At 45.2% G+C, this 25,585-nt stretch overlaps 1 protein-coding gene across 4 annotated transcripts in view; it reads left to right on the forward strand.

The window, feature by feature from the left end:
- nrcama (neuronal cell adhesion molecule a) overlaps nt 1-25,585 on the forward strand; it is a 406,165-nt gene that overhangs the window by 205,437 nt on the left and 175,143 nt on the right. For all 4 annotated transcript variants that reach the window (XM_072552544.1, XM_072552543.1, XM_072552546.1 and 1 more), the window contains one exon: nt 12,106-12,221. The gene's annotated coding sequence lies outside the window, so the exon portion shown is untranslated. The remainder of the gene's footprint in view (nt 1-12,105; nt 12,222-25,585) is intronic.

A 25,585-nucleotide genomic window follows, 5' to 3' on the forward strand; every position in this document is an offset into this window, starting at 1 on the left:
AAGTTAAATATACCATCATACAAAGTAATAATGGTTTACCAAACAGGCATTTCTGTCCGTGATGGAGTTCAGGTCCAGCTGATAAATCAGTTTAGCATTTCTCCTCTTTGAGAACGGATCTGAATTTTTTTTTGGCACAGACCTATTTTACTGCAAGCATTCATTGCCTGCCAGATTTCATAACATCTCTGGGTGACACAATTGCGCAGTACTTTCTAATCTTACCAAAAAAAAAGTGTGACTAAAGTTCAGCAACCTCCTGGGGAGCCCGAAAGAGCAGCAAAGCTCCGAAATCTGAGAACCTCGCCACAATTGACTGGAAAAACTGTGTGAAAGGAGGGAGACAAAAAGACAAGTTAATAAGCCAAGTGAAGGCCTTTTAAAGGACTGAAACTGCCCTCCCACCTGATCTGTCAAACGTAGAAACAAAACAAGGCTGAGCTGAAGAGGGAGCAAACACAATGGATAACGACAATGTAGAGGGGAGGTGGGGAAAATGCTGAAAGGTTTATCGTAAGGAAGACCAATGGTCTGGAAATCAGGTGAATGGAATTCAATACAAGCAACAAGGTATTATTGCAGACTGGCCAAAAATGTAATGTTTAAGAATGGTAAGTTTTGACGGAAAAGGAAAATTAAAAAGATAAACATCTGATTCGGTATGGAGCCCCAGATGTATTTTGGTACAGTTTTATACATGGCTGAAGAAATGGAATGGAAAATTCCACATGTTGCAAGGCCTGACCACACAGGTCACATGGGGCAGAACTTCCCCAGCGGCTAAATGCCATTGGCTATGCTGAGGAAGTTGGGAAATTCTGGAGCGATCTCCAGTGAGGAGCTTCTTGGTGTTAAGACCAGAAATCTCACCTTCCGTCTTGTTGAATAATGAGATTCTCGCCAGTGAGCAGTGCGAGGCCTATTATCATGTACTAACTTCTCATTACAGCTTAATTCCACTCATTAACGTGCCCACTGGATAGAAACTGGATGCTAAGAAATCCCAACGTGCAAGTCTGAGCAGGAACCTGGCAAGTCCAGTTCTCTGCTTGCTCTTCCAGACCTCCATTTTGAACACCTAGTACTAACATCTCAAGGCACACTCCCTGGGCAGCAACCTTGCACACTCCCATCTTTAGGCATGATGTGGAGGTGTTGGCGTTGGACTGGGGTGGACAAAGATAAAAAAAAACTAACAACACCAGGTTATAGTCCAACAGGTTTATTTAGAAGTACTAGCTTTCGGAGCACTGGTTCCTTGTCAAGTAACTAGTGCTCCAATAGCTACCTGAAGAAGGAGGAGTGCTCCAAAACCTTGTACTTCCAAATAAACCTGTTGGACTACAATCTGGTGTTGAGAGATTTTTAACTTTGTCCCATCTCTGGGGAAATTGGTATCTGACACGTACCAGCCTCCCTGCATCATATCACATCTCTGATCCACTTACAATATGGTTCTGCACTTCAGTGCTGTACTTTGGAGTCCACTAGCACCCCTCATTATAATGCTGTTGCCCAGGTATTTTCCATGCAGGGGTATGCACCCAGCTCATGGTTTGGACCAGGGTTTCTCTTGGGTCATGGTTGTTGGCAGTCATCAGTCAAGGTGGTGGACTAGTTGATGCCAATCTCAGTCATGTCAGCCCCAATGGCCAAGCTCTAAGGGGAGTAGTCCATAGTCACATCTATAGAGACCCCCTTCAAACAAGGGTTCCTGATACAGTTAGTCAAAGGAAGCCTTCCCTCTTGGTCCAGAGCCTGGGCACAGTCAGTCCACCGACTGCTTGGGGCTTTCATGGTTGGGTGGGGGTATATACCTGTACAATGAAGGAGTAGACTCCACTCAGTCCTGTGGGTCCTGTGCAGCTGGTCCAGGGAGTCACAGGAAGACAGTCAAGAATTGTACAGATATTTAACAGGGGTGTGGTCACACCTCAAGCTGCCTGCCAAAGTCACTCGAGGTGGGGATGGGCCACAGTCTGTCCTGGGGATTTGGACACGTGAAGTCAACGGGATACTACCATGTGTGGGAGAGAAGCTGGGGAACTTAATTCGATTGAGTTGGCTGGGCTACAGACAAGAAGTAGTGTAGCAACTCCAAATGCATTGAGTGATGACAGAGCAGTGAATGGAGTGGTATGTTGGGGCGGGGGAGAGCTCATCAACAGTCAGCATCACCCCGGCTTCCCATGGAGCAGGGAACAGTGCACTACTCTGCCTGCCATATTTACTCGGTCTGCCGGAGGGTAAACTGGGAAGGTGGCGATTTAGATGATTGAGTTGGGTGGCGACGTGGATACAGGCAAAGCCGACGGGTTGGCTGACAGGGCTACCAAGAAGGGTTGGTGTGTATCTGGCGGTTCACCAATAGGAAGAGGTGGAGCTGAAACTCACTGCCTGAGGAACAGGAGACATGTTTGCTTCCATTGTGCAGTAAACACTAAGAAAATGGCTGCCGCCATGCCCAGAGTTGTTGGGGATAAGCCTTCAATTTTGAGTGATGGGAGGCCTATCAAAGGGCATTAGTTGTCATATAGTGAAGCTGAAACATACCTGGTGAGCACTGCAACCTCGGGCACTATCCTATTGTGTGCATCCTTTCCCCGAGCTCTCTCGACCCTATTGATGTAAAATTACGAAACTATTGCACCAATGGCTGTGATTCACACCTAATGGTTGTGGACTGGCAAGGTTGATTCTAGTTGCCAAAGGAACAAACATGTGGTGCAGGAGCTGCTCACTTCACCCCTGGGTTGGTTCCTTCTCTGGCCGGGTGCCTCCTGGCACAGCCCTGCCTCCTTCTGAAGAAGGGACACCCAGAGTGAAGTCCCTGTCCCTAGTTTCCCCCCCGTCTCCATGCCATTGTAGACCATTGGAGTGCAGACCTGACTCTCCACGGCAGCAGCCAACCTGTCCATGTAGGCACCCAGATGTTGGCATGCCTGAGGCAGAAGGGTTTCAACAGTGTTGTTGCAGTCCTGCAGCCCTTTGTGTCAGGTTTTCCCAGTGCTGCTCCTAAGCATGTCAGTGAAGTTCCTGATTCCCGACACCATCCTGCCTGGGGCTGACCAGGGGCCTGGTCTCCGTCAGCCAGTGTCCTGGGGCATTTGCTCCTTGCCCAGCCGCAGAGACGTGGCAGTGAGGTGCTCCTGACTCTAATCTAGAAAAGATCCCCACCTGGGTGTCAGAATGTGAGCTGGTGGAGGGTGCAGGAGGCTGATGTTTTGGCTGAGGAGTCGGAGCTGTCTTCCTCAGAGTCAAGGGGATGTCTGTCTTGAAGGGCCTCCCTTGATTGCGGAGACTAAAAAGTGAATGCATCACCCAGAAGTTCTGCCATGTTTTGAATACATGCGCAGTGGGGATACTGCTGCTTGCTTGGTTGCTGAGACATCGATGTTTCAGTATCTCTATGGAACTGTTCCCTTGCCTTTGAGCCCTGAAGTCCTTTGACTGTTGTGCACCCCTATCTCCCATCCTGGCCCCTTCAGCCTCATCACGGGCTGCTTTCTTTCGGAAAGGGAGGAATCGAGCAAAGTGAAAGTGGGTTTCCCACTGTTATTGCTGATATCATCACGGGGTATGATGTCCTGACTGAGTCAGGTAGTCCAAGGGGCATGCAGGGTTAGTAGTGTAGGGGATCGTGGTCGGTCACAAGCAGCAGGGTGAACCCATGCATTTTGGTGGCTGCAGTAGCAGAGGTGGACTAAGTCTGGAGGAGCAGGGAGAAAATCACGGTACTTAACCTGGCAGAATGGAGAATGTTGTTGACCTCCTTTCTTCTTGTCTGCAAAGAAAGATTACAAGGTGCTTGCATGAGCTGATTCCTGTTGTTGAAGGCTGAGCTCATATGCGTATGTCACTGTCAGTTCTGGTAGCCCATGTTTGCATGAGGGGTGCTTTTACTCTGGAGGAAGGGCTTTAGCATCAGATGTGTTCTTCTGCCTCCATTATACCATTTTTAAAGTGGTGTGATTTTAAACTTGCGTTCATTTCTCCTCTTACAATGTTGTCTCATCAATCAAACATTGTCACACTCTTTTACCCAGTACATCCCAGTATTCCTCCTTCCCTTGTGAACTTCTAACATAAATAACATTACAACCCCAGAACTTTTCAAAAATTGTGACCTTAGGAACAGGCTATAATTAGATTAGATTAGATTACTTACAGTGTGGAAACAGGCCCTTCGGCCCAACAAGTCCACACCGCCCCGCCGAAGCGTACCCACCCATACATCTACATCAACCCCATACCTAACACTACAGGCAATTTAGTATGGCCAATTCACCTGACCTGCACATCTTTGGACTGTGGGAGGAAACCGCAGCACCCGGAGGAAACCCACGCAGACACGGGGAGAATGTGCAAACTCCACACAGTTAGTCGCCTGAGGCGGGAATTGAACCCGGGTCTCCGGCGCTGTGAGGCAGCAGTGCTAACCACTGTGCCACCGTGCCACCCACAACAGACGGCATGGTGGCTCAGAGGTTAGTACTGCTGCCTCGCAGTGCCAGGGGCCTGGGTTCGATTCCACTCTCTGGCGACTGTCTGGCACCTTCTCCCTGTGTCTGTGTGGGTTTCCTCCTGTTGTTCCTGTTTCCTCCCACAACCCAAAGATGTGCAGGCTAGATGGATTAGCCATGGGGAATGAGGGATTACAGAGATGGAGCCGCTGTGGGTGGGATGCGCATCCAAGGGGCAGTGTAAACTCAATGGGCTGAATGGCCTGCTTTCACATGAGGGGATTGTGTGATGTGAGCAGGTGCACATCACAACCTACAGATTCCAGGTTACCTGGGTTAAAAATCTCATAACACCAGGTTATAGTCCAACAGGTTTAATTGAAAGCACACTAGTTTTCGGAGCGTCGCTATCACCTGATGAAGGAGCGTCGCTCCGAAAGCTAGTGTGCTTCCAATTAAACCTGTTGGACTATAACCTGGTGTTGTGTGATTTTTAACTTTGTATACCCCAGTCCAACACCAGCATCTCTAAATCAGATTACCTGGGAGCAGTGTCATCGATGCCCCTGTTCACTGATGCTCAGCAGTGTGTGCTGTCAATTTAGACAAATCTCCTATAGATTGGAGTGGCAGATTAAAATGATTACATTATAGAGCCTGAATCCTTTTCCTCATTAACTTGGCTAAGTGAAATTCCTTGCTAGTAATCAGTGTATCAGAGTATCATTTCGTTTCGGCTGATGGCGGCCAGATGACGTTTAATTTTTATCTTGACTTACAAAGGCAGGAAATTGAATTCCCTTCCATCTTTCCAATTTAGAAAGGATCATCTCACCCAAAGCGAATTATGAAGATGTGCTGGCATGGATGTCAGACACAGTATAACCATAATGCTGCCTCATTATTATCGCTGAAAATGTTCTAACGGTGACATTTTTAACTGTTCAACCCACACCACATTTTTAATGTGCTCCACCAAACTAACCTGTGACTACAAACACTCCTACAAGACAAAATCATTCACAATGATGACGTAGGTGTCCCAGTCACTGAAGGTGAGCATGCAGGTGTAGCAGATGGTGAGGAAGGCAAACGAAGTGGGCCTCTGTCACAAGAAAATTTACGAACAAAGGGAAGGGATGTCTTGTTGCAAATGTACAGGGGTCTTGGTGAGACAACACCTGGAGTCTTCTGTGCAGTTTTGGTCTCTGTACCCGGGGAAGGATGTTCTGGCTGGAGAGGGAGTACATCAAAAGTTTTCCAGAATGTGTCCTGGGATGTCGGGATTGGCGTATGAAGAGAAACTGGATTGCTTCGGACTGCGTTCATAGGAGTTCACAAGAATGATCTCAAAAACTTATCTACTTCTAACGGGATGAGATAGTCGATGACTGGGGAGTCCAGGACTTGGGATCGTGATCTAAGAAAAATGGGTAGGTCATTTTAGACAGAGGTGAGGAGAAATGTCTTCACCCAGAGAGTGGTGAGCCTGTGGAATTCTCTGCCACAGAACACCATGGCATTAAATGTTTTTGAGAAGGGATTAGCTATAGTTCTTCGGGCTGGAGGGATCAAAGGAACAGGGAGAAAGTTGGAACAGGATGCTGACTTGGACGGTCAGCCATGATCAGGATAAAAGGCAGAGCAGGCTTGAAGGGCTGAATGGCCTACTCTACCTTTGGTATCGGTAACCCAGAGGAGTAGCTAAACTGAAGCTGTGCTCTCTGGAAGTGAACACAAAACAATTACACATCATACAATGTATTTTCAGGACGGGTAGGATAGTTGTACCTCATGCCCTGACCAATATCTATCCCTCAACAAATATCAGTGATTTTAAAAAACAACAATGATTGTTATCTGGTTATTTATCTTGTTGAATTTTTCTGGGACCTTACTGTGTGAAAGCAGGCCATGTTGCCTACATTTCGACACTGTTGAAACATTTAACATACTTCAGCTTAAAATCTTTCAACACGTTGTTGTTTCACGCTACGTTAATATTCATTCTGGTCTATATTCATTTGCATTTCTCTATTAGAATGTGAAAGGTCAGATGGAAACACTGGCGACACTTTCACCTTCCTTCCCTCTTGAAGACGTTGACCCTGAACTCTGGCTGAGAAATGGGTCTGAAACTGACCAACTCTGCGCACACTCCTGAAAATGGCCTTTTGATTTTATTTATTATTCTCACATGTACCGTGAAATACAGTGAAAAGGATTGTTTTACATGCTAACCAGACAAATTAAATCTTACATAAGTACACCAGGGTAATAGAACAGAATACAGAATATAGTGTTACAGCTACAGAGAAGGTGCAGAGAAAGATCAACTTTAATGTGCAGTAATCGAGGTCTTGGCAACAGGCCCATGCTGCCCAGTTCTCACAATTGAACTAATCCTATTTGCCAATATATGAGAGTTCCGTTTGTAAGTCCGATTATGTGACTGATATTTGGTGATAATGGAGCTTTTCTTTTCCATATTCAGTCTCTGGATGTAGGCATTGCTGGTGAAGCCAGCACTCATTACTCATCCCCAGTTGTCTTTCAGATGTCTGTTTTGGACACTCTTTTTTTTTATTGAGCTGCTATGATTTCTGCTACTGGGGAGGAGAGCTCTCTATTATTCTCTTGTTATAAAGTCCTAGAGATGTACAACACAGACCCTTCAGTCCAACTCATCCATGCTGATCAGAAATCCTAAATTAATCTAGTCCCATATCCCTTCCTATTCCTTTACCCATCCAGATGTCTTTTAAGTGTTGTAATTGTACCAGCCTCCACCACTTCCTCTGGCAGATCAGTGCATACACGCACCATCCTCTGTGTGAAGACGTTAACTCTTAGGCCCCTTTTAAATCTCTGCCCTCTCACCTTAAACCTATGCCTTCTCGTTTTGGATTCTGCTACCCTGGGGGAAAAAAGACCTTGTCTATTTATCCTATCCATGCCCCTCATGATTTTATAAACCTCTATAAGGTCACCCCTCAGCCTCCGATGCTCCAGGGAAAAACAGCCCCAGCCTATTCAACCTCTCCCTATAGCTCAAACCATCCAATCCTGGCAACATCCTTGTAAATCTTTACTGCACCCTTTCAAGTTGAGCACCATCTGCCCTACAGCACGGAGACCAGAATTGCATGCAGTATTCCAAAAGTGATCTAACCTATGTCTTGTGCAACATGACCTCCCAACTCCTATGCTGCTGAGGGAATGGGAATAAATTTTGGAGATAACTTTATTCTCAGGGGCCTGCTGCACTCTTTTTGCCAAGTAAAGATTAGCAGTAGCGCTTTATGGATTGTGCAGATAAATGCTTTCATTGCTCAATACCTGACCTCCATTCTGGACCTATAGCTGAGATTACTTAGCATTGTTCATTAACTAGTCAGGATATTTCTATTTAGCTGTATCAGGCTCTCTGTTATGCTCTGTACAACTCCTGTACACTTAAATTGCCTGCCATTGTCTCTCATTGAATGGAGAAAGGTGAAGCTTTATTGGATGTGAATAAAAGAACCAACTTTAAGGAACAATAAGTGCTGTTTGAATGGCTTGTTGTGAGTTTGAAAGGGGTTTGAAGATGAAAGGCTCGGTATGCTTTCAGCGCATCAGAATTTTAGTTTTTTTTCGACAGTTACAGATATTCCATGGGTTCGTAGTCAAGTTAACATGTACTCGGTCATTTAACAGCTGTGTGTGACCTTCCTTTGGGCGGATTTGCATAACAGATGGAGCCACAGATTTAGTTATCATCCTCAGGAAGCAACCAGCAGAAGGTTAGCAGGAGGGACTAGTGTTGCTTTGATGGGCAGTAGTAAGTCAGTCCCTTCCCTGTGTAGTGTGCCTCAGTCTACCTTGTGGAGGAACTGGTCATTGAGAGGGACAGTGGTTATTTGTAAATAGAAAAGTTCCCAGGGATAGAGCGAGCTAAGGCCATAGGGGTATGAAGATGAGTGAGCTTGACTAGAGGCATTATCATTTACATTAGTTTCACTGTCCAGAAGCCGTCCACCCACCGCTGCCCACCAATCCCCAGAAGATCTCCTCTTTCATCCAGATGAAAGAGGGAAAGGGTGGAGTTTTGAAATTCAACATGCTGCAATGAAAAGAGAAATAAAATGGGAAGTGGTAGTGAGGCAGGCAGGGCGGGTCAAAAAGAGATTGCCTGACGGGATTCTGATCTGATGTCTTTGTGGCTTTTCATTCTTTTACTTTGAGACTTCAAAGATCGTGTTTCATTGAGTATAAGATTCTTTTCTAAGCATGGTTTGTCAAGCAATGATTGATGCTGAACTGTCCTCTGAAGTGGCCCAGCAAGTCATGTAGATATCCACGTCGCAAAAATAAATACTGCAGGTTCATCGGTCTTTTCAAAACTAAATGCTGTGGCTCTCTTCTAGAGGGATTGAAAGTTATGTTAAACTTGGAAAGAATCTTGGATGGTCCACACCCTGAGTGTATAGGCCTGGTCTCCACATTATAAACATTGTGAATGCTTTGTTTACCAATGATGATACTAGGACTGAAAGGTTATTCTAAAAGTCTGGACAGTCTTGGCTCTTTTCTGTAGAAACGTGGAATACTTGCTTAGAGGCCGGTATCCCGACACCAAGTCACTCTTTATTTACGTGTGCAGAGTAAATGAACTCTGACCAGCTAGCTCAGAGCTAGTCACCAGAGTGAGAGGGCTCTGAATCTCCAGGTTATATAAATGTCAGCCAGGGCACCCTGACTGACCCAGGGTAACCCAGGGCCCAAGGATCTCATAGTCAATGCAATCCACATGGCCCTCATTCCATTCACTATGAAAAGAAAAGGCTGACTTAAGGTGACCATTGTGATTATGCACGTGCTTGATATGGTTGACATGGAGAGCAAGGGAAGAGTGGAACTAAAGGTAAATATGAAAGGTGGTCATTAATAAATCTATAGGACTTTCAGGCAAAAGTTCTTTATCCATAGCCATGAGAATTTATAATGTGTTACCTGAAGAAGCAGAAGAAATAAATTGCATGGTTTCATTTAAAGGGAGGTAGATAAACATGAGGGAGAAAAGAAATGAAGACTATGTTTCTGGGATTGTTGGGTGAAGTCAAGTGGAACATGAACATCAGTGTGGACCAGTCCATTTCTGTGTCCAGAACCTACATCGGATTATTATAGCCAGTGGCTCACTACTGCCATCCTCTTGGGGAAAACAACAATGAACAGGAATCTTGGCAGAGATGCCCAAATCAGGAGATTGGCAAAATAAAGGACATGAGCAGAGAAGCAATGGTAAAGAACTAATAAGACCATGTTAAACCCAGAAAGCACATACTACTGATGTGAAGTTGAAGCTAGGCTTGCTGAAGGACAGTAATCAGGAAGAGGTTGGGGGAAGTGTGTGCATAATGCAACTTGTACATCTTAATAATATTTATGATCACTTTGGAACCATCTGCGTTTGGGAGAATGAAGGAGGAAAGGAGAAAAGCATAAATGGTACAATTAGGATCGACCCTTAGCTCAGGAACTATTACAGGTCTCAGTTACTTATCCAAATGATTTTTAGCTATTCTCATGTGAGTCATCAATAATATGCCTAATTCAATTGATTGGACAGACTCATACACTGTTTACGATGGATGTCACTTTAAAGACCTTTCTCTGAGACATGCACTATAGACTTGCTTTGTGTGTTGCTATATCTGTGGAAAACAGATGACAAGATTATGCCAGTATCCACACAAACAGACATCGTGGGGGATGGGTTGAGCAGACGTTTGAATGATTGCTGGTTTCTCGTGCAGGAGTCTGAAACTGTGACAGATTTGCACAGTGGACCTGCTAACTTGAGGTGAAATGAGGCTGGGCTCTTGCTCCTTATTGACTGCCTATGTTGAAGCTGAGCCACAACGCTGACCATAGGACATGAAGTGGCTGCCACTGTTCTGTCAATAAAACTGTGTGGAACTAACTGTTGATAGTAGGACAGAGTCCAAAGGAGAAGAGGATGTGGAGTGAGATTGGGTCCAGACTTTACTTGGAGCTGCCTATACTGAATTAGGCTTAACTCCAAGAAATTCCAAGTCTTTGTGTAAAGAAAAAGCATTAGGATGGGTATATGAGTAGAAAGAGTTTAGAGGGATATGCTGGCAAATGGGACTAGATTAATTCATGGTATCTGGTCGGCATGGATGAGTTGGACCGAGGGGTTTCCATGCTGGACATATCTATGACTCTTAAAAAATGTCAACTTCGTTTCGAAGCAGAGAAGTAAACCCACCTATCAAAGGCTGTCAATTGATCGAGTTTAAGGACAGCACTCTGTACAACCGTTTGACACCATACAAACTAGGAGCAAGCAAAGATTTACAAGGATGTTGCCAGGTTTGGAGGGTTTCAGCTATAGGGAGAGGCTGAATAGGTTGGGGCTATTTTTCTTGGAGCTAAGGGTTGACCTTACAGGGGTTGATAAAATCATGAGGGGCATGGATGGGCTGAAGAACTAAATCTTTCACTCAGGGTACCAAAGGGGCAACTTTTTCATGCAGAGGGTGGTGCGAGTATGGAATGAGCTGCCAGAAGAAGTGGTGGTGGCTGGTACAATTACAGCATTTAAAAGCCATCTGGATGGGTATAGGAATAGGAAGGGTTTAGGATATGGGCCAAATGCTGGCAATTGGGAATAGATTAATTTCAGATATCTGGGTGGCATGGATGAGTTAGACTGGTGGGTCTGTTTCCGTGCTGTATAATTCTATAGTAGGCCACTCAGCCCATCAAGCCTGCTCACCATTCAATAAGATTATGATGTGATTAAAAACCTCAAGTTTCATTCTTGCATTTCCCTGATAACCTTCCTTGATCATCAAGACGCTATCTGCCTTTGAAGTAAAAAGTATTGAGAGATCCTGCAAACAGTGCCTTTTAAAGAAGGAAACTTGAGACTCAATCCTCTAAGAGGAAAGATATTTACTAAACTCTGTCTTAAAAGGGCGAATTTTGAACTATGATCCATATTCCTAGATTCACCCACACGAGGAAGCATCCTTTTAACATCTACCTGGTCAAGTCCCCTCAAGGTAGTGTGTGTTACAATTAACTCAGGTCTGACCAGCACACTGTTACCTTTCCCTTCAGCGCACTCGGAGGATTAGCTTGTTAGATCGAAACAATTTCCTCTGGTGCAAGAGTCCAGAAGAAGGGTGAAATCTCTTAAATTTACAACTAGGCCATTCAGGGTTATATTAGGGAGCAATTCTCTCAATAAAGAGAAGTGGAAATCTGAATCCTCTCGCTAAAATGTTGTCAACACTAGAGGTCAGTTGAAAAGTACAAAACTGAGTTTGTAATGCTCAGCAAAGATAGCAAGGGACATGTAGCCAAACCAGGTACACCATGTTAACATTAGACACAACCTGTATAGCAGGCAAAGAAAAGCAGCTCACGGTGACTCACTGATTTCCTGACACTACTCTTGTCCCAATCTCTGTCTGAGTAACACCCTCTGAGGAGTGCCTTTTCTATGTTGTGCACTAGACACTGGAAAGACCACTGATTGGAGATACTGTACTGCTGTCTGATGTTAGGGTCTAGTGACAAAAAGATCTGACTGATTGACGGTCTGTTTTCCTTTTTGCCTTTTCAGAAGTGGACGTTTTGACATGAACGCAATTAACTGATGGGGCCCTGTTGAGAACAGATATCAAACACAGGTTGCTTCCAGGGAGATCAGGAAGTGAAGAGAGTCGAGCTCACCATCTGGTAAGAAGGTTTTATGTGTTTACATTCTCACAGCACAATGCATTTTGCATAATGTGCAAGGTCATTACCACATGAAAGCCTTGCTTGGTGACGATGGGTCAAGGTTTCATATCTGCCAACTGGCTGGCAATAGAGTGTGGTCTATCTGTACAGCACAGCCATGTCCTTTCGAAGATCTGTGTTCTTTGATCCTGATGAGATGTATCTGGAACATGTGAAGGCAACATGATGATCTCGGGTTGATGGAGCTTGGAAGGGAGAGACCAATTCAGTTGTGAAGCTGAAAACATCCACTGTGCTTTCTTACACCCTTTCCCTCCCAAACCGGCCAGATACTTGAAATAAGAAAGATCAAAAGTGATGGAAGTTGGCTTTTTCTATAAATAAGATTGTACAAACGTGGTGTTGATGATAGTTATGTGGTGTCATTTGAAAAAGTCTCACCTTGGACCTTTTGAGATCCTCCATGTTGGATGTTAAATGATGTGAAGGATGAGGAGCAGGTCAAGTGGTTTAATTTCTGCTCCGTGCTTGCCTTGCCTTTTTCTACATGTTTTAATCCATCTCTTTCCCCACGCCTTTCATGACCAGAATTCATTGGGTCAATTGGAAGGTGATTGCAGTCTTGCCTCCCCACCATCCTAAGAACAAGTAACAAAGCACGAGCTGTCACGCACTAGCCTGGCACTCTCGTGACCAATATATAATTCATAAGCCTTATCTTACACCACACCACCCTCTACCAGCTTCCTTTAGAGCTCAAGGCTGCAGCCTCCTGATGCAGATAGTACAATGGCACAAGAGGTACCTGTCTGATGACAGTGAGATCCCAGTTCATCGGCCAGCCCAGTACTGCCTAGGCACAGGAGGACCTAATGGTGTCTGTTTCTAATATCTGTTTCGGGCTTGTCTTTGTCAGTGATGGAACAACTCCTCCGTGTTTGTGGGCACACATGCAAAATGGGATATCTGCAATGCAGCATCTCATGCATGCTTGTGTTTTACAATGAATTATTGACATCTTGACGCAGTAATATGTTTAACTACAATCAGCAAACCACAGCCAAGCAGGTAGTTACCAGACAAACAGAAAGGGCCATTTATTGTCTCGTTTTCTTTTCAAAAACTCGAAAATAGTCTTGGAGATTCAGTAGGGCAATTAAAGCTAATTTTCTGAATGGGAAGGTTTGACCTGGTTGTCAGACAAGGATTGATCAAACCACAGTCAACTCCCAGCAAGTGACCGCTGCTGCAGATAGGTTTCTTTTGGCTCATCTGGGTCTAGTTTTTAATTCAGAACCCATTCACTTGCACGGAGTTAAAATTAGGCTTGCATTCTGAGAGCTGGATTTGCAGGTTTACTGTTGCAAGGAGGTGATAAGTGGAGACGTGCATGTAAAAATTTTGTTTTCCAAAGCTCTTTACCACCAATTTAAATAATTTTGGGTTGATATGATATGGGAAACATAACAGCTAAGCTGTGATTAGCACACAGTGGTAGCATCCCTGCGTCAGGGCCAGAAGACTTGGGTTCAGGTCCCATCTGTTCCAGAGATGTGTAAGAACACATCAGAGCGGATTGGTTGAAAAGTGTTTTTTTTTGTAGCAAGCTCTGACATACTTATCATCAGGTGAGGGGGGTGGGGGGTGCTTCTGGGTTCAAAGCCTCCCCAAAGGCTGAGTCATAGTCATAGAGCCCAAAACCTACCCTGGGTCTCCAGTGAGAAATTGGGCAGTGTTGCACTGTTGGCGATGCCATTGTTGGGATAAAGCAGTATTTGAAGTAATTTGCCTCACATGTGACTTTAGGCAGCAAAGGCACTGCTGATACCCTCAAATGGTCCTCAAATACAATGTTGGTCACTTGCTCGGCTCACAATGCTTAGAGTAGACAGGCTTTCAAACAGCAATTGTTCTAATATAGTAATATCCCATAAACACACCCTTGGCAAAGGCAGATTCCGTCAAATAGATAGACTCACATGCAATTCTCCAGTCTACGAGGTAGGAACCAGAAAAGAAAATTCTGTCAAGAGAGAGGGGTATGGCACCTTTTCATAACCAACTTCCAAACACAGCAACTGCTGAAACCTAAACTCAAGCCCCAACTCTATGGGAGCGTAACTCCACCCACTCACGCTACTTCTATTGTTCCAACTTTTTAAAAAATCCTCAAGGCCTTAGAGGTTGTTTACCTCATTGGCCTGGGAGAGGCAGCTTTTCACCTATGACTCAAAACCTCCCTTTGCCCCTCTTTAAGCCTTAGTACTGCAACAAGCACCTTTAATGTGCTATCTCAAGGGGTTTTGCAGGACCTTAATTCATTTGACACAGTTTTGCAACAGTTGACACTAAGACTGGTGCCCAAGAGCTTGACCAAGGAGATTGTTTCGAAGGGGCATCTTAAAGGAGAAGAGCGAATGGAAGCGCGAGCAAGAGGGAGTTCCAAAGTCCAGGTGGTTAAGTCACAGACCCCAGTGTAAACTGCACCCTTGAGGAGGGTGAATGGGAGGAATGCAGCGTTCTCCAGGAGGATAATGAAATAGAGAGGGGTAAGAGCACCCCACCTCCCACCATGAAGGCATTTGATAGCAAGGATGAAAATTGGAATTCAGGTCTTGCTGGAGTTAGGGGGCCAGTGTATGGTGGTCCTAAGTATTGCATGCTCCTCAATGGGTACAGCTGGTTTTGTGGTCTGCAAACATAGCCTTGACTAGAATTCGCTATTCTAAGCCCTTTGGGGGAAGGGTTTTTGAGTTTCAGAGATCTGCAGAAGCAGAAAGGGTTCTTCTATGTCACTGACCTCTGCTCACTGTGCTGCTGTACACGCAGTAATTTTCCAAGCAAATTGGACTTTTGCCAGGGCCCTGGTCTGCTTGCTCTGTGAAGCCCTGGACCAAATGGGCTGTTCCTCTCCAGTGTTTTGAACATTGTCATTTGTGAGCCGTGACAATATCAGTGTTGAGGAGAAAAGGCCGTTTACCTGTCTGCCAAAAACCAATTGGTCACAGCATCAAGAACTTCAACCATTGCACGAACATCAGTATTTCTCGAGGGCAATTAGGTGTGGGCAATAAATGTTGGACCAGCCGGTGGTGATCGTGATTCATGATCAAATTTTAAATTGATATTCTGACTTTGAGATGCTCGCTGTCACTTTTATTGAAACATATATGGTTCTGAGGGAACTTGGCAGGGTACACAGTAGGAAGATATTTGCCTATGTGAGGACAGACCAGATTTAAGAGGCACAGTTTAAAAATAAATGCCTTCTGAAGGAGCAACTCCATCATGAGTCTTTGGAATTCACTTCCTGAGAGAGTGATTGAGGCTGGGCCTTTCAATGATGACCATGAATCCATTGGCGGAAAAAACCCATCACTGACGTCCTTTAGTGAAGAAAACTACCATCCTTACCTGGTTTGGCCTACTCATCACTCCAGACCCACAGCAATGTAGTTGACTCTTATCTGCCCTCCAGTCAATTAGTGATGCGCAATAAATGCTGCCTGGCCAGTGATGCCCTCATTCCGTGAATGAATGAAAAAAGAATTGACCAGGACTCCAGGAGAACTCCCTAGCTCCCACACAAAGTCAAGCCATGGGACCTTCACACCTACTTGAGGAGAGTTCGGTTGAGCAGCTCATCAAAAGGACAGCATGGCACTCCTTCAGCCTAGAATAGGCAAACAAATCTCTGTTACTGCCCAATGCTTTCCATTTGTGTGACAGCAAACTACAAACCGAGACGGTTTTAGAATAAGGCAGGATAGAGCCTTAGTGTAAAAATAGGCGAAAGTATGATCAGAAAATTGCTTCAAGTAACAGGAAATGAAAAGATGTAGAGAAGCAGGCACTAAAGCCTCTGATAAAGGGTAGTGTGGAAGCGTCGGAAATTCATCTTTGAGAAAGAGGTTGTGGTGTAGCTGAAAGATTACTTCCTGGCCTGAATATTTTCCTATGTGTATGGTTTTGAACAAACACCTTTACACAAAGAGGACTAATGGATTCTGAGGTCAAATCTCGACCCACATTATCCTGCATCTTCCATTACCTGGTAAACCTCACACCTTATACTCTAGCTTATATAATATGATCATCACTTTAGGATGAAACTCACCAGCTCTGGTCAGGCGTGTTCCTGGTAGTTCAATTACAACACATTGCCCCTAGCCATCAATACACCAGCCTTCCCCACTTTCTTTTCACTGCATGCCTGATACTTCAGTCCTCACAGAGTCTTCCCATGTCTAATGGAAAGTCAAGAGATGTTGACCATCCTGGTTCTGTTTTTATTTGCTTTGATTTATTATTAAAGTCTTGAAGTTAGAGAGAAGTACAGCATGGAAACAGACCCTTTGTTCCAACTCGCCCATGCCAACCAGATATCCCAACCTAATCTGGTCCCATTTACCAGCTCTTGGCCTTTAACCCTCTAAATCCTTCCTACCCATCCAGATGTCCTTTAATTGTTGTAATTGTACCAGCCTCCACCACTTTCTTTGGCAGCTCATGCCATCCACGCAGCACCCTCTGTGTGAAAAAGTTGCCCCTTAGGTCCCTTTTAAATTTTTTCTATCTCACCCTGAACCTATGCCCTGTAGTTCTGGACTCCCCCACTCCAGGGAAAAGACCTTGTCTATTTACCCTATCCATACCCCTCATGATTTTATAAACCTCTAGAAGGTTACCCCTCAGCCTCTGACCCTCCAGGGAAAACAGCCCCAGCCTGTTCAGCCTCTCCCAATACCTCCAATCCTTGCAACATCTAGTATTGGTTTGTGTGCTATCCAGACAAAACATATGTTACCCAAGCACATCAGGGTAATAGAACAGAATGCAGAATATAGTGTTACAGCTACAGAGATGGTGCAGAGATCAACTCTAATATATGAAAAACCCATTCATAAGTCTGATAATAGTGGGGAAGATAATGTTCTTAAATCTGTTAGTACTCGTTTGCAAAGGTTTGTATCTTCAGCCCAACGGAAGAGGATGAATGTTGGCCTGAATGATCTATTTTGGTGCTGGAAACTTCTGTCTAATGACATCTAAAGACTTGAGATCATATGGAGTAAAGGTAAGAGCAGGTTTCTGAGCCTCCTCTGCAATTTGATACCATCAAGGTTGATTGGGTTTTGGCCTTAGCTTCATTTTCCTGCTCACTCCCCATAAACCCTGACTCCCTTCTCAATCAATAAATTGATCTGGTTACACATACAAACTTGAGATCACTGAGATCCCAAGAGCAAGGTTGCTCAGTCTCACAGATATTCAGTGGCCCAGCCTCAACTGGTCTCTCAGGAAGTGAATTCTTTTCATAGATATCTTAATTCCAGATTTTTATCACATTCAAACCCCACCATCTGCCGTGGCAAAGACTTGAAACTGGATCCCTAACATCTGACCTGGGCCTCTGGATAAATAGTCTGACAATAATATCACTAGGCCATTGCCTCCCCACCAACCTATTACAGTTATCTCCTACCTGCATCCACCTATCGCCGTCCCACCTACCTTCCCGTCCTCCCCATCCCCTAATTGTCTCTCAGCCCCCTTCCCCCTCCACATTCCTGATGAAGGGCTCAGGCCCGAAACTGTCCTGCTCCTCGGATGCTGCCTGACCTGCTGGGCCTTTCTAGCGTCACGTTTTTCGACTCTGACTCTCCAGCATCTGCAGTCCTTACTTTCTCATCCTGTTTATTCACCAGTCAATGGAACTAAAACACATTAGATGGTCTTTAGCAAGCAGTACAGTCCAGGGACCCCACAATGTAAAAGAAACAAAAAGCAACCTCTTTACTTTTCTCTTTCTTAAGCTGGCCCTTAGGATGGGGGATAACATTTTTCTGCTCTGGTACAATGGGTCCTGAGGTGATTAAACAGTGCAATGCTGCATCCTTGGATTGGAGAGGGCAGAGGCTGGTATGACTACAACATTTAAAAGGCATCTGGATGAGTCTATGAATAGGAAGGGTTTAGAGGGAATTGGCCCAAGTGCTGGCAAATGGGATAAATCATTTTCGGATATCTGGTCGATGTGGGTGAGTTGGACTGAAGGGTCTGTTTCCATGCTGTGGGGCTCTGAATGGCCGGATTAAAGATGGTCGGGCCAGTCATCTCTCTGACACGGCCTGGGAATGGATGTGCAGAAGGTTCTCTTGATGATAAATCAATTGCAATTCTCTCTCCCTCTAATCCAGGGCATTTAGATGGGTTTGAATAACCCCAAAGCAGTGCCAGCTGAGTTCAGTCATACAGGGCGAAGGCGTTAGCTTGACTAGCTGTATGGGCGCACTGCTGCTTTTCAGAGACCTGACTGCAGTTGGCAACAGATAGGGATTGCGAGCTCCGGCACTGTGCACTGACGATCACAGCTATGAGGACCTAAGAAAATCAGTGGCCCGGTATTCTTTAAAAGCAAGAGACATGCCTTAAGCCGGTGAAGGCTGGTCGCTGGGTAACTGGGGATTGTTGCCTTTCTGTGTTGAAAATATCAGAGCACAATGCTGTGCGAGCGTCGCTGCATACGCCTGGCTGTCTGACTGCTGACAATGTCGTTTTCTTAAACAAAACCCTAATCTGCAAAAAAGCAGGGCAGAGAGCACGGATCTATGACAGCATTAAAATAACTAAAGAGGAACGCACGCAGAACTGTTGTCCTTTGAGCTGATGCCATTAATTGTTCTGAAAGAGAACTGGAAAGTTGAAAATCTATGGCTGCAATATGGTAACTCGGCAATGCTTCTGGGTCTTTCCATATTTTGTTCTATTGCGTTTTCAGCCGTTTGTGTGAAATTGCTTTTCCTCCTGCTGTTAACTCTCTGTATCATCCCTACAGGAAATAAATCTGCATTGCAATTTCATAGCCTTAGCCTTACGATATCTACTTTACATTTTTATTTATTATTAATAATTGCATGGTAGATGTTTGGGTGGTAGGGGAGGAGGAGAGAAAGTCTATTTGACAACCATGAATCATCCCGTTCAGCAATGAATGGCTGGGTATTAACTAGGGTGGGCGGGCGTTGGCTGGGGCTGGAGTGAGGGCCTCTGATGTGGGCATGGCTTCAGGAGACCCTGCAGGTAAAATGCTCCCCCCCCGGCCTTCTGGCAGTGATGGTAGGACCTGTTTAGCACTCTTCATGTCTGTTTTCTGACCACAGCCAACTGGATTGGGAGGGTGGTATTCTAGGCCAAATCAAGGCTGTAAGACCATAAGATAAAGAAGCAGAATTAGGCCATTTGGCCCACCGGGCCTCCTACTGCCATCAATCATGGCTGATGCATTTTTTAACTCTATTTTGCTGCCTTTTCCCTGTAGTCCTTGATCCCCTTTACTAATCAAGAGCCTGTCTATCTCTGTCTTAAAGACACTCAATGACTTGGCCTCCACAGCCGCTTGCGGCAGTGAGTTCCACTGATTGAACGACCACTGGCTGAAAACTTTCTCTTCAATTTTAATGGGTCATCCCTTCAATCTGAGGCTTTGCCCTCTGGTCATCGTCGCTCCGACTTGTGGAAGCATCACCTCCATGTCTACTTTATCCAGACCCCTCAATATTCTGGAAGTTTCAATCAGCTCTCTTCACCCCCCACCCCCCTATTTCTTCTACACTCTGTTAAGTACCAACTGAAAGTCCTCGATCACTCCTCATATGACAAGCCCTTCATCCCAGTCTTATAAACCTCCCCTGGACCCCCTCCAAGACCAGCACATTCTTCCTTAGATACAGGGCCCAAAACTACTCACAAGATTCCAAATGCAGTCTGACCAGAGCCTTCTCCAGCTTCAGCAGCACATTGCAGGCTTGGGTTCAACGTGCACAACAGCCTCTGTCTAATCAAATTATTAATCCGCTGACTGGGAGTGGGTCCACATCCTGTCACCACCTTCTGTAACCCTGGAAGCCATGCTGGAAGGGGAACCATCCTCGAAACCTTGAGGAATATTTCTGTTGCGTCAATGATCTCGGATCCTGAAGCAACCCTAAGACAATGTCTCTGAATTGCTCCTCACTGGCGATGCACAAGGAGTAAACTGACTAGCATTCACCTTTCAATAATGTAGAGGTATGATTAAAATCTGGAATGTCTCTGAATAGTTACTCTTAACATGTAACCAACAGTGTTGTAAAACAATTCCAAGCCTGAAGATACGTCTTGACCGTGCCTCCTCCTTGACCAGTATATCTTGAACTGAAACTCATGGATGTGCGCATAAAGTCACACAACACGATATTTACCAAATGGACGCATAATGTTTCTTGTAGGGGTGTTAGACAAACCACGAGAGAAGATAAAATGGGTTCGTGGGAGAAAGTGGAGCCTAATTGGTCATATCGTTGGAGTAACCCAGAGGCTAAGGTTCTTGGGGACAGAGGTTCAAATCCCACCACACCAACGAGTTAAATTCTGTTGGTAAAATCAGGAGTCCATACTGTGCCTGAGTATTGACGGCCATGAAACCACCATCAATGACTGTGAAAACCCAGCCATTTCACCCATGTCCTTCAGGAAGAAAATGCCAGTCAGGCCTGGATGTGTATGCAGGCCACAGCAATATTAAATGCCCTCTGAAATGGCTGAGCAAGCTATTCATGTTTAGGGCAATTAAGGATGGGTAACAAGTACTGACCAACATTCACCCACATCCTAGGCAAGAATGAAGAAAACAGTTTGTTTGAATGATAGTTAGAAGAGTTCTTGTCCTAGTAATTCAGTGCAGAGGTAAAGTAAATACACAAACTGCAGTGACAGTGAGTCTGCTTGAATTATTACCTAACCCAAACGATGTGGAGTGCAGCAGATTTGATATGTCCAAATATTGATGGTCTGCAAAGTAAATATTGGCGATGAGATTTTGTTTCCCTTCACCCTGACCTCACTTCCTTTTCATGACAGAGAGAAAACTTTGCAGTGTTAAAATGCAAAGCTGAAAGTGAAGGGAATCATATTATAGGTAAAGCTTGTGCCAGTGCATAAGATGGTGGGGTCCTTGTTTCTAGAATGGAACAATACAAATGAGGCAGCGTGGAATGTTAATGGTCAAACATTGTCCACTGATTGAATGGGAAGCAAAGCTTAATGAGTATTTATATATTAAAAAAATGAGAGCCACCAGTTTCCCTTATGTTTTCAATGCTGCCAATGTCAGGAGGCAGTCAAAGTGTTTTACACTGAGGTCAAAGGGTTCGAGGAACGAGGAGGGGATCTGCCTCAGGTTGTAGGCGGTTGAGCTGGCCCAGCCACAGTGAGCTGGGTCACCCATTTCTGGGAGTTCAGACATTGGCAATGGGAGGTTATGAGAGGTCGACTCTAGCAGCTGTAGTCTGTTTGGAGGGCGGGGAAGTTGATGTAAAGTATTTTCTCAGTTTATTGCCCCAGTTTTCTCACACACAGCACCTCCCTGGACTGTCTTGGGACTCAGGCCTACAGCCTGTCTATGTCAAGTCCCCTGGCATATGACCATTTACCTCCACATCCTTGGGGACAGGGGGAGTGAGAAACCAGCTACAGATAATGGGCATTAGGTGAGCATCTCTCTCTCCGACCCTCTCTCTCTAAACCCTCTTTCCCCCAACTCTGTCTGTCCGTTGCTTTCCCCTCATTCTCTCTTGTTCCTGTAACCCCGTCTTGTCTCTCTCAATCATGTATTTCCACCCCCCCCCCCCCCCATCCATTTCTCTCTCTGCACTCACCCACCAACTGTCTACCCCCTCTCTTTTCCATCTCTTTGTTCTCATTCATCTCACTCTGTCTTGGCCTCCCTCATCCCACCTCTTCCCATCTCTATCTCTGACACACTGACTATGTCCCCCAATTCTCTCCCTATCCCCCTGACTCTCTTCTCCCTCTTTCTCCCTTGACACACTCCCCCTCTCTTTCTTCTCCAACTCTTCCCCCCTCCCCTCCCCGACTCTCCCTCTCTCCCTCTCTCCCTCCTCCCCAACTCTCTCTCTCTCTCTCTCTCTCTCTCTCTCTCTCTCTCTCTCTCTCTCTCTCTCTCTCTCCCCCTTTCCTCACCGACTCTCTCTCCCTCCTCCCCAACACTGTCCTTCCCCCTCCCTGACTCTCTCCCTCCCTCTTCCCTCCCAGACTCTCTCCCTCTCTTCCCCCTCCTGGACACTCTCCCCCTCCCCAACTCTCTCCCTCTCTTTCACCCCCCACCCCAACACTCTCCCTCTCTCTTCCTCCCTTCCTGACTCTTCCCCTCTCTCTCCCCTCCCTGACACTCTGGAGCCATCTGAACCGGACAGTGCCCTGGGATTAGGAAGCTGACAGCATTGCCGATCCTGTGAGGGAGAGAGAGTTGGGGCGCGAAAAAGAGAGAGATGGAGAGAATCAGGGAGGAGAGGGAGAGAGGAGGGGAGACGTACTTCATTAGCTGTGGGATGCTGAGATCTCATGTGGTGCTATATAATTGTAAGTTGGCCCTTTTTTTTTGGTATTTCAACTGTGTTCATTGACCTCCTGAGCATAAACTCCCAGACAATCAAAGTATTTTCCTCTGTCTTGCCCCAGCATTTCTATTCTCTCTCCCTCAAGGTGCTTACTGTTGCTGAAGGTGTAGACATGGTTGGCTGGCCCTGGGCCCTTGTCTAGCCACCATCCCAAGTGGCTGCTCTTTTTGGGTGACCATAAATAAGAAATGAGTCACTTACTGGTAAGCATTTGGTGGCAAGTGGACAACCACAGGGGCCTGTGTTGGGATCTCAACTGTTTAGTGTCTATATTAATGACCTGGTTTAAGAGACCCTCGCCAAACTGCAGACTGTGCAAAGGTGGGCAGAACAACAAGTTGCAAGGCCAGCACCAAGGGTTGTAATGATAGATTTATGAATGGCATAAAAATTACCACGTGGCTTATCAAGGGCTGAGATGTGAGCTTTTCCACTTCTGCAGGAAGAATAGAAAGGCAGCGTATTAATTAAATGGGGAGAGACTTTAGAAGGTTGCAGTCCAGATGCATCAGGGTGTCCTTGTACATGAATCACAAGAAGTTGGCATAGTTATAAAGCAAGTGAAATGATTTATAAATAGGGAGTCTTGTAACAACTGTACAGGACATTGATTAGACTGCACCTGGATACTAGTACAAATTTCCTCCTTGCTTATGGAGGGATTCATACAGTGCAGAAAAGGCCCTTCTGCACTGACAATGTACGAGCAGAATGTTCTTGGATTGAATGATGAGAAAAGGTTGAATGGATTGCCCTGATACTCATTGAATGTAAGAAGTGAGTGGTGATCTTATTAGAACATCAGGTTTTGAAAGGGTGAAATGATGAGGGGATATTTCTCCCTGTTATTGAACCTCAGGAGCTCAGAGACGCAGTTGCCGAAAAGAGTGTCTAACAGGGTAGGGTTGAGGATGAATTGCTTCTCTCAGGTGGATGTTAGTCTTTGGATTTCTCTTTCCCCGTGAGAGATGGAGTTAAAGCTGAATTAGATATTTGATTGACAGGGATGTTGAAGGTTGTGGGGAGAGCAACTAGGCAAGTGGAGTTAGGGCAATAGTTTACCCAATCGTGATTTGAATGACCCATTCCCGCCTATTCCTTACGATCTTGGGTGTGAAGGCATCACTACCTCTTTTTGCTAAAGGAGTGTGGATTCTTAAGCTTCGATGTACATCATAGGAATTGTTACGCTGCATAAGAATGTCATTTGGCCAATCATCATTGTTCTGAGTCATACCTCCACGCCATAACCTTGCACATTCATTCTTTTCAGATAACCACCTAATTCACTTCTGAATGTTTCAGTTGAACTTGACTCCGCCACACCTGTTAGCATTCCAGCTCTTAAAGACTTCTGACATGAAAAGGTTTTCTCATCTCACATTTGCTTCTTGTGTCAATTAATTGAAGCCTGTGATCACTTCTTGATCCATTCATCAGGAGGTACAGTTCTTCCTCTCAACTCTGCCCAGATCCCACATGAATTTGACTACCTTTACCAACCACTTTCTCATCATTTGTCCGATCTGTTTGCATCACAGCAGTTGTTCATCCCTGAACCCATTCTTGTGAATCTTCTCTGTACTCCTTCCATTGCAATCACATCCTTCCAGAAGTACAGCATCCAGAACTGGATACAGCATTCCACTAAGACCAAGCTAGTGTCTGATACAAATTCAGCAGAATCTTTCTCTTCTGCCCTTTCCCCATATTAATAAGACCTCGGGCACTCCAAACCATTGCCTTAACTTGTTCTGGCACCTTTTAGTAGCTTATGGATATGTATACCAAGGTCTGTGTGCTCTTACGCCCCTTTAGGCACACCTTCAGGTCAGCACGGTGGCTCAGTGGTTAGCACTGCTGCCTCTCAGCACTAGTAACTCTGGTTTGATTCCACCCTCGAGTGACTGTCTGAGTGGAGTTTGCACATTCTGCCCATGTCTCTGTGTGTTTCCTCCAGATGCTCCAGTTTCCCCTCTCAATTCAAAGATGTGCAAGTTATGTGGATTCCCATAGTGTCCAGGGAGGTGTAGGTTAAGTGGGCTAACCATGGGAAATACAGGATTGCAGGTATAGGTTCAGGGGAGTGTGTCTGGGTGGGGTGCTCTTCGGGGTTGGGGCATGCTGGTGTGGAAACGATGGGCCAAATGGCCTGCTTCCACAATGAAGTGATTCATAGAATCACTTTTTCTGTTTGGAATTGTGCCTTTTATTTTATCTTGTCTCTCCATTTTGTTCACACCAAAATGAATGACTGCCCATTTCTCCACATTGAATTTCATCTGTCGTTTGCTCACCCCTTTTGCCAATTTATCAATGTCCTTTTGAAGTTTCACACTATCCTCATCCCAATTTGCAGTATTTTCAAGTTTCATATCATCTCAACTTTTGAATGAGTGCCCTATAAACGAAGTTTTAGGTGGATAATGTATATCAGGGAAAGCAAGAGCCCCTAAGCAGATTAGGGGCTTTGTCATGAATTTTACTTCAACCACATAAACACCCATTTTCCATTACTCCTTGTTTTCTGCCACTGAGCCAATTTCATATCCATACTGCTATTGTCCCATCTACTCCATGAATTAATCTTCCATACTAAAATATGAAGGCACAAACAGTCCATATTATGACGTAGAGTGGGCCATATTTGAGTAAATTCTCCCTTTGTATTGTGGAGGTATCTCTGACACTACCTATCCTCTTTTTTTTGTTTTCCCCATGCCCAACCCTCATGAGGTGGCACTGCAAGAGTCATTGCACAAAGCTATGAAAGTTGTCATCAGGGAAAGATAAGCTAGTCTTTTCCCTCTTTCTGTTGCGTTCCTGTTGCAATGAACCATCGTAACCTCCACCACCCTATGGAAACTATTCGCTGTCCCTTTCACCAAGTGAGCTCAGTCC

The sequence above is a fragment of the Chiloscyllium punctatum genome, chromosome 32 (assembly GCF_047496795.1).
Source record: "Chiloscyllium punctatum isolate Juve2018m chromosome 32, sChiPun1.3, whole genome shotgun sequence".
NCBI classification, from domain to species: Eukaryota; Metazoa; Chordata; class Chondrichthyes; order Orectolobiformes; family Hemiscylliidae; genus Chiloscyllium; species Chiloscyllium punctatum.